Source organism: Oryzias latipes, chromosome 7 (genome assembly GCF_002234675.1).
Source record: "Oryzias latipes chromosome 7, ASM223467v1".
NCBI classification, from domain to species: domain Eukaryota; kingdom Metazoa; phylum Chordata; class Actinopteri; order Beloniformes; family Adrianichthyidae; genus Oryzias; species Oryzias latipes.
Window position 1 is genome coordinate 26,589,008 of NC_019865.2, and position 10,408 is coordinate 26,599,415.

The following is a 10,408-nucleotide window of genomic DNA, read 5'->3' on the forward strand; positions in this document are numbered from 1 at the left end:
TGACGGCAGCTGGGTCTCACGGACACAGGAGAACTGCACACAGAGGAAACAAAGGCACCAATCTTTGGGTGAGGACTACGGGCCGCTGACCCTGTGGAATGAATCGTCTGACACAGAAGAGTGCATGGAGGGAACTTCAACAGTTTCAGAAGACGCTCAGACCTCCTGTGAAACTATGCTGGCCTCAGTTGGAAGACCACAGCGGGCACGGAGAGCGCCAGACATGTTTGGAGAATGGATTCTTTCCTGAAGAAAGAGCTATTACGAGCTATATATATTAAAAAAAATAAGTCATGTTATGCTGTTTATGGTGTTTGTTGTTATGTTATCTGACCTCTTATTATGGGTTTAAGTTGAGAGAAACCTGTTAATTCTTACTGTGAGTGCTGGAGTGCAGTTAGAGTAACTGTCATCCAGAGTGGGGGTAGTGTTATCAGCTTAGCTTGTCCCCCCCCCCCCCCCCCCCCCGTTGCTATGTTTCTTTGGTGTGACTGCAGTTGTCAGGGAGATGACGCAGCGACGGAAGGGGGCGTCGCCTTGGGGCGCAGGGGAAGACGCGCGGGAGAGCAAAAGGTGAGGGGCTGTTTGCCTGCATGTTTTTCAGTTTGAATGAGAAGGTGTTCGGAGACGTTGTGCTGTAAGGGTTGATCTGACCAAAGAAATAAACGGCTAAAAGGCCTGTTCTAAAGCAACGGTGTCCCGCTAAATCTGTTACCATTTAAGTCCCAACCGGACTGGAGATCATAACAGCGGTTTCCGACTACGGTCCGAAGCCTCACGCTGAAGGTAACAAGGCAGACAAAGATTACATTTATGGAAAATAAAGGCACGTCTTAAAGATGTCTACAATAGTTAATAAAGAATGACATTATTAGCATGAACTGAGGAATCTAAAGGCACATGATCCTGGTGTTGGGCAACAGAAAGCGCTTGCAGCTCTCCTCTGCGTGCCCCGTTCCTGGCAGAGAGAGCCCACACCACCCCTCCCCTTTCGTTCTCACACACGCAGCCGCCTGTGACAGGAGACGGGAGCGCGCGGCTGCAGATACGGTGATTCACAGGTTTCAGGCTGTAAACTCTTTGATTTAACAGAGAATAGGAACCGAATAGAGGTGCAGATTTTTTTTCAAGCACTGAGCTGCTGTCACCGCCGCACCCACGTTAAATTTGCGCACCAGACAATTGCCCGTATTATTGCCTGTGCCTAAAACGGCCACTACCGTGCGCCCCCCTGGCATCGCACCGCGCCCCCCCAGGGGGGCGCACCCCACTATTTGAGAAGCACTGTGCTAAACAGTCAATTAAAGCCTACATGCGCCCCCTTGTGGTCGCTAACATATTAACAGTTCTAACACATTCAAACCATTATTATTGAAGGATCTGTGAACAGGCAGTCCTTAACAAAATCCTCCATTGAAAACGATCCCCCACTCTTGGAAATTAGCACCGAAACTTTGTAGCTGGCCTGTGTGGCGCAGTCCTGCGCTGTCGAGGGCCTCATGAGGGTGGCTTGCTGTGACCAAAGTTTAGTTAGAAGCTTGATAGATTTTTTCTTTTGCGCCTTACCTTTATATTTGGAGAAGACTGCATGTTTAGTCTCGTAGTGGCAACGTGCATTGTCCTCTTTCAGTACAGCCACAGATTGCTGGCAAACAAGACAAACAGCCTTAGAAGAGATTTCTGCCCCCCAAAAAAATCCTCCTTCCATATTTTTTAAAAATGCCTCTTGTCCTTCTTCCACTCCTGTTGTTGCTCCATCTTGAAAACTGAAAAAGGCCATTGAAAGAAATGGAGGAGACCGTGAAGGCTCTTGGGAATTTGTAACACTAATTATGTTTTAAAAATAGCCACGTTGAGTCCGAGTTGAAAGCCAAGCGCTGACTCACTCCTGGGTTGTTTCCCCCTCAGCCGTGGGCAGAGAGAGTGCTAACAGCGCCACCTGGAGGCTGAAAGTAAATTACAGCCGTAGAGTTTGGGAACGCCATAGACCAGGGGTGGCGAACAAGTTTGACACCAAGAGCCGAATTTTTTCACTGTGAGAGTCAAAGAGCCACACCACACTGACCTGCCAAGACGCACACACACACACCCACACGCAATTAAAGCTGTATTATTGTCCATAACACAGTCCTCTCCCCACAACAGAACAGCAGTATTGTAATTGTGATTATTTCAAGGAAAGTGTCCACCCTCAATACACACATCAATGCAGCTTAGCCAGAGTTAACACAGAGACAACCCTAGAGGTCAGATACCCCCTCCACACACACAGGCTCCTCTCTCTCATTACGTACACACGCTCTCTCTCTCTCTTCATCTCACTCTTTTCTCTGCCTCTCTCTGACACAGCTACTCAGTGACAGGCAGTAAGGTTGATGCTGGTGAGAATGTGACTCCTCTGAAGTCAGATTTATGATGATAAAACTGAATATTTCATCGTTTATCCAACAGCATTTAACTGGTAATTCTTTGTCTCAACATTCCTCTTTCAATGACACTTACACCAACAAATACTCAAACATCTGGACAGAGCATCCTTCTGGTGTAACTTCTGGGTTCACAATAAACACATTAAATACATTACATTTCAGTTGTGTGCAACTTAAATTAATTTTGACCTTCATTAGAATATCTTGCTTTTATATGTTTTTTGTATTCAAAATTGTATGACTTACATTTGCATCAAAAGCAAATAATTTCTTAAATATTAATACATTGCAATGAATCAGTTTATACTAAAGATTAATATTCCAACAAGAGCTGAGTAATAATTTAACTGACTGCGTCATCCACGTCCTCTCCTTCCTGCTCACATTGGGAACCCGTTAATTTCGATACACACTCATTCAGCCAAACGGCATGCAACTGAATTCTGCTAACAGCTACCTGGCTCATGGGCTGTGTCCGAATTACTGCCCTAACCCCTAACTACTAAAACCCTATATAGTGCGGCACTATATAGTTCTCTATATAGTTCTCTGAATTTTCAAAGCAATAGACCTTTTTCGCAAAAACCGGAAGTACGTCATCAACGTGTAAACCTAGTTCCGGTTTGTGCTTCGCTGGCGGAGGAATGGCAGAGCCTAGAGTGTTTTCGAAGAGCCTGAGTTGTGTTCCGAAGTTCACCAGCACCGATGTGATGAAGAGTGTGAAGATGCAATCGTCCACTAAAGGAAACAAATTGGACATGGGATATAAATTCGTCCACGAAGAGTTTATCCACCATTACCAAGGTAAGCTTCAGCTAGCTTTAGCCATAGCCGCATCACCGGTAACTCTGTGTGTTTACGTCAACTGTAAATCCTGGTGTTATTAATTTGTAATATAAGGCATCGCAGTGAATATGTTGTGTGTATGTTTAAGTGAAAAGGCATGAGATTAACATAACACCCAAAAATTTGGTGAAGCTGTAAATAAGAAATGTTAAGTTGCCCGTATGCGTGTTCATTTTGCTGCGGTTGCGGCACTTTCTTCACTTACTAGTATTATTTTTCTGAAAGTATGGTGAGCAGAAGTCCTCTTTTCCTGGACATGTCCTCTCTTTTGATACTTATATAATAAAATAACATTGAACATAGATGAAATGTAATTATATTTGCTTCATGTATGCAGCTCTGAACACCAATTACTCTCGATGAAATATCTCACAAACTCACTTCACTCCTCTTTTTTACAAACTCAAATCTGGTCACCCTATTGACAGTTATAGTTTCATGTCATTCTGAACATTGATGTAGCAACATAAGTATGTCCTAATTTTAACCTATATAATTTATTGTGTCTAGATATCACTGGACGCAGAAAGTGCCAACCTGAAAGCTTTCGTCTGCAGTTGTGTGGCTGCTAAAGGATTTTGCAATCACATAGTTGCCATCCTGTTCCAGACCGCACATTATTCACAGCTGGGTCTGCAGGCTGCTCCACCCCCCTGGCCTGCACGAGTGGCTTGCAAAGATGGCACAGGTGGGTTTGTGATCATATTGTCATTATTTTTTAAGAACGTATGTGTATCCATAACAACTCTAAATTATTATAAAAACACCCCAAGTAGTTACTACAGACTTTAATTGCTTTCTGCCTTTTACTTATAAGGGAATCCATCCTGAACCGGTTAGTGAGCTGGTGGTGCAAAAACCCAAAACAGTTGGCAGGGACGGTCAGAGGTCCACACTGTAAAAGGCATACAGGTGATTAACTTTTTGTTGCTTTGTGAGCAAGTTAAGTTTTTTTTTTTTTTAATCTTATGACTAACCAAATTATGGTTACAGCAGATATAATGAATTAAATTGAAATGTAGTTATGCACTTATGTCTAACTTTTGTGTGTTGTGTTTCTCTTGTGTAGGACCACAGCCAGATCCATATGATGGCATCTGGAAGCAGATTATGCCAGGTGCAGCCCCAACCTCTCATGGTTGTGTTGGATGGGTTTCTGAGATGGAATGAACTAGAACTTGGATATATATTGTGGCAAATGCATGAATGCATACCTTAAATTACACTTATCTTGTCTTTAACAATCAGTTCAGCCTTCTGTCTTACTGTTGATCTGTAATGTTATTTTTTATTGTAAATGTTTGATGTTATTTGCATACCAAAAAATTAAACGAGGCACAATTTTGACCAAAATTGTTTTATTTGTTCATCTAATTTTTTTGTGTAGTCAGTCACATTTCAACAGAAAAACATTACGAATATAACAATTATATTTAATTAGATTTTAAGAATATGTGGAAACACTAAATTTTTCCATACTATTTGCACATTATACATTATTTACATACCAAACATTAATTCACTCTTCAAAACAAAAAAGTCCATGATAATTTGCCAAAACACGGCGGTTAAGCCAGATCTGATTCACACTGCCCATCAGTGTGAGCGGCACAGAGAGTTCCTGATGTGAAAGGACTTTATCCTACTGATCACTCTTTCCACCATAATTCTGAGGCGGGCCATGGCTGCGGTTTGTTCTGTTTCCTCCTTGCTGAATTGAGTTGAAAGCTTAAAAGGTGGAATGATGATCTTAGATCCAATGTCAGTTAGGAGGTCTTGAACGAGGAACTTTTGTCCGCCATGACATCGTCTCCTGGCTCCAGCAAAGGAACTTGGCTTCTAAGTCATGGATGTAATCCAAAGCCTCATCCAGAGCACCTGTGAAGATAAAGAAATTAAAAATCAGTCTTAATATATTAATGCTACCTTTCAACACAACACAGTAATCATGTTTTGAAAAGTATGTTAAGTATTTAATTACAAATACATTTCATTTATTTTTGTTAAGGAAATTACAAAATGACAAAATGCTCAAAAGTGATTAAATACATGTAATTAAAATAGGTGAGAGCATGAACATCTTTTATTATAAATATTAATTTGTTCAGGTAGAAATGCATGTATCCAATAACGGTACACATAGTTGACTAACGTTAACCAAACACATTATGAACAACCTTACCTGCAGGTGGGTGTGTCACGTAGTCGTGATCCATCTTTACTGTCTTAGCTTAGCCACCATGTCGCTAGTATCTTCACAGCTTAGCTGCATAGCCTGACGTTTGAGGTTCTGTCATATTCTGACTCCCTTCTCAAAGGATCAGTAAAGTTGTTCCAAGGGAAAATACTCGGGGCAACACCACTCTTCAGGCGACGAACGACGCAGCCGCACCACAATCCCGGAGCGAAGTTAGTAAGTGCCGGCAGCAGAGGGTGCTACCTGTGTTTACATTAAAACTATGCCCTTCATCTCTTCGGATCGCCTATATCCATTTGGGTTTCAGGTTTGGATCCACAGGAAAATAATGAAATGAAAGGTAAGGCTGTTTTTGGTTGGAAGACGAACAGCCTGGAACGCAACAGAGACTGCAACTCTTCGACTCTGCCATTCTTCATATCTGCTGCTACGCTAACAGGAAGTTGTTTTACACGTCATTGACGTATTTCCGGTCGAAAAATGCGGAAGTGTGAAAAAGGTCTATTCGGACACCCGTGCTCACTAGTTTTCTCTTTCGGGTGTTTTCAAATGGCGCTCGGCACGAAAGCAAAGTGGCGCATTACCGCCACCACCTGGTCTGGAGGGGAACTACTTCTATTTAACGCCGAGAATGACACCCATTTGTCAAAGTAAAGATTTAATAAATATAAACATTTTATGAAGACTATTTATGAATCTGCTGTGTTCTGATCATGGAAAAGATGGCTGATTTATAAATAATAAAATTACAAACAAATTGGTGTAGATTTGATGTATTTGTTGATAAACCCTCAAGTCATTAGTCCATGGCAATATTTATTTTTGTGCCGCTTAACGATTTACGGGCTCTTGCGAGGAAGCATTTTTTTTCTGTAGTTTTATCCTCTACGTTACTGAAAATAGCTTTATATATGAATCTGTCCGTGTTCCTGGCAATAATTCAACCGTTTTTCGTGAGATCAAACCAAAAACGAGCAGATATGCAGCATCACAGGACAGTAAGGAGGAGAAGCAGACGTCTCAGAAGATTTACTCTGTATGCCCCTGACCAGACATGAACAACTTGTGAGTTAAACTTAAAGTTTTTTTATTATTCAATTTAAGCATTTGTTACTAATTGTGCTCACGGTTACACAGTCTGCTGGGTAAGACTTTTAAACATTATTTTTCAACACTGGACTATGAACTGTATGGTCTAACTACATGAAACACTTGTGAGATCAAAGTTTAGTATTTTTTATTCAGAGTCAAACCATATCACTTGTTTTAAACAAAAATACTTTAATTTTTAAATATTTATATAAAAATCCAAAAACCCAACCAAAAAAAAACCACGAGATTTTCCAGCATTTATAAATACGTCATAAACTAAAATTTAAGACATCAGAATAAAATGAAACATTCAAAAAAATCATATTTAATTTTTTCAATGAAATAATTATTTTTCTATTTTACAGGGTCTTCCGCGTCTCTACTGCTTTGCCAACATAAAGGTGTCTGTCGTGGCCCTTCACGCTGACGCTCAGTCCCACGCAAGACCAGACCGGCAGACCTGCAGATCGGTTGACCCGCAGGACCATTGAGCATCTCGTGGAGCAGCTTCGGGTTCCTCACACACTGGGGGGGTGGGGGGGCACAGGAGACTGAGGTCCTGGTGTTTCTTTTCTGGCTGGCGTGTGGCACATCTTACAGTGTGGTAACCAGGGCCTTTGACATGCCACGGTCCACTGTGAGCGACGTTGTCCACAGGACGGCAGACCGCATCCTCCAGCTGATGAGCAGGGTCACCCAGCATCCAGTGGGAATGAACTGCCATTAGTCACCTCTGGTTTTTTAGCAGCTCGCTTGGTCTTCCACCTTCCAAAAGGTCGTAGGGAACACTGATGGCTGCCACATAAGAATAAAGGCCCTAAAAGAAAATGCAGCTTGTTATTTTAACAGGAAGCTTTTTTATTCCATTCAACTGCAGGCTGTATGTGACCAATGCCAAATTTAGAGATATTTTTGTTGGGAATCAAGGATCAGTCCACAGTTCACAGGTTCTACGTAAAAGCCCAATTTATGTAAATAAAACATTACCCACCTGAAGGATCTTTTTGGGTGATGGTGGGTATCCCTGCATTCTTCATCCCATCACGCTGCTGACACCCTACAGGGAACCCATGAGGAATGCGGTTCAGGCCCGTTACAACCAGCACCACGCCAATGCATGCTCTGTGGTGGAGAGAAGATTTGGCATTATGAAGATGAGGAGGAGAGCAATATTTCTGGGGGCGCTGGAAGTAAAACCAACCTTTGCAATGAAAATCATTGCCTGCAGTTCAATTCTGCACAATCTGTGCATCAGTGAAGGGGACTGCTTGGAGCCACAGATGTTGAGCCACACCAGGAACCAGTAGGACGGGTAAAGTGGCGTTTGTCTGCGAAGACAAATCTCTGCATTCCTTTCAGCTCCAACTGTGACACACATGACTCTAGAAGACCAGGATTATTGTTAAGATGTATAAAAATAAATGTTAACATAAAACGAAAATGTAAATATGTACATTTGATATTTATATGAAAATTCTTTTGAGATTGTTAAAAATGGCTCAGATTTAAATAATGCATGTAAATAATTCATTTTTGTTACTGCATTTATTAAACAAATTGCAAAAACAACGACAACGTTACGTTTTGTGAACAATATTTTAAACTCTGGTAAGCTTAACAGACTCTCCTGTCACTCTTTGTCCCTTCGTGCTCTTTCCTCCTCTCCTCTTTCAACAACAACCTTTACCCCAACATGACAACGATTACAGTTTAATGATAAATAAATACAAATCTGATCAAGTGTCTCTTACTCCCATCTGGCACAAGCTTGCCTGATAACAAACAGGCTATCTTTCTCCATCCAAAGATGGATCAGATTTTCCTCACCCTCGTCAGTCCCTACATATATAAACACATTTAAAAAATGTGTTAATAACTTATTACTACGGTTAGAACTCACTCGTTTTTTTATGTAATATCAACAGCGTTTGTTTTTAGCATTCGGCGCTAATTCGCGCTAGCACAGGGGTCGGGAACCTTTTTGGCCAAGAGAGCCATGAACGCCACATATTTTGAAATGTCATTTCAAAAGAGCCATACAATAATGTAGTGTCCCTTTCCCACACTGAGGCACGGAGACTTAACCTCTTTTAAGGTTCTTTATTCTGGTTATTGCAGACCCCAACAAACGCTGTACAATTAATTCAGCAACTCGTGAATCTCTCCCGCCGAGACGAGAGAGCCTCTCCCAAATTTATATTCCCCTGCTCCCGCTCCAGCTCTCCCATTTCCCTTATTCGGCCCATAGCTGAACCCCATTGGTCCAAACTACCTAACAACAGGCTGAGCGACAGAACTGAGAGCCAATCAGATCTCTGCTTGACGCGTTCAATGAACTCCAGAACTTTTAACGCGGCCCAACAGCCATCCAACTCAGTCCGCGACAATTTGTTTAAAACTAAATATACAAATGAATGTGTGCATTTGATTTAATTTCAACAATTTTAAAGTACAATAAGTCTGTGGATTCTTTTTAATAACATCATTATGCTGTTGCTAATAAATGATGAGTATTTCTCGTGGTAGTTCTGCTGATGGTCTAGTCTGGTTTACGTGGTGAGTTTCAGCTTCATGCAGGCGTTGAGACTTTAAACGTGATCATAGGTCTGAATGTTCTGTACATGTGAGACAGACTGCTCACATGCAGAGGCGGAGCCCAACACACACTTACACGCTGCAGTGAGTGACGGGCAGCGGGTTTTACGTTTTTACAATCCCTGCGCGATTCACCTGCTGCCTGTCCCCACAACACCTCAGCCCCACCCTCTGCTTTCTCCCTCACACATCCCGTCTCCGCATCTGCGCGCTCTCTCAGAGACGGGAGCGCGCAGTTTTAGGCACGGCAATTCACAGGTTTCCGGGTGGTACAAACTCTGTGAAATAATAGACAATTGTAAACTGATAGCGCTGGCGCAGATTTTTCTCTCTAAGCACCGCTACTACTTGCGCGCTCTGGCATCGCATCGCACACGAGAAGGACTGGTCTAATGAAAAAAAAACAAGTATAATTAAAGATTTGTCTGCGAGTCACATGTGACCATCAAAAGAGCCATATATGGCTCGCGAGCCATAGGTTCCCGACCCCTGCGCTAGCGTTAGCTTTAGCATTACCGAAATTGATGAGCTTCCAAACAATGTAGATAGTTGATTGAGGAATATAACATATTAAACACATCATCTTACGTATTTACAAATATATTTTACAACAGATACTTTATACTTTTAATTATACTTACATTTTTAAGTCCTCTTTCTCGCGCAACCGTCCGCCATCTTCGAATAATTCAAGCGCAGTGTATTGTGGGTCACACGCAATGCATTCTGGTATGAACGCAGTGCATTCTGGGCAATATTCGCCGATCGAGTGAGCATCGATCCACACTGGTTTTTCGTAGAGAATTCTGGGAAATTTCTAGTGCACATGATTTTTGAACTGTAGATTCGGACAGCACTACAAAATGGCGACCGCACTATATAGTGCACTATATAGTGGTTAGGGCTGTAATTCGGACACAGCCATGGTTTTACACTGAAAATCCCCCCTTCCCATGAGTCTTAGGGGCAGAAGGCGGGGCTAAGCCCCAGGCCAGTTGTCGCCTCTCTGATAGAGTAAGTTGCTCTGATCAGCTCCTTTACGTGAGTGTCGGTCAGAACGGACCGATGTCTGTTCTCCAAATTATAACAGGGCCTTCTTTCAAAGAGATTTCTGCTCATTTATCTCCGGTTCTCTCGCTGCCTCATCAGTGACAAGTAGGGATCTCAGGGAGTCAGTCTTTGCATTAAAGGATCCATGAGAAAAGTGATCTGCGGTCGTGTCCGTCCAGTTGCGCAAGCAGCGTCACGT

At 42.3% G+C, this 10,408-nt stretch overlaps 1 long non-coding RNA gene across 1 annotated transcript; it reads left to right on the plus strand.

Annotated features, from left to right (window-relative positions):
- Positions 1-3,921: 3,921 nt before the first annotated feature.
- On the plus strand, positions 3,922-4,392 carry LOC111947674. Its single transcript, XR_002873551.1, has 3 exons — positions 3,922-3,963; positions 4,093-4,187; positions 4,345-4,392. It is a non-coding gene; the product is annotated as an uncharacterized LOC111947674 (long non-coding RNA).
- The last annotated feature ends 6,016 nt before the right edge of the window (positions 4,393-10,408 follow it).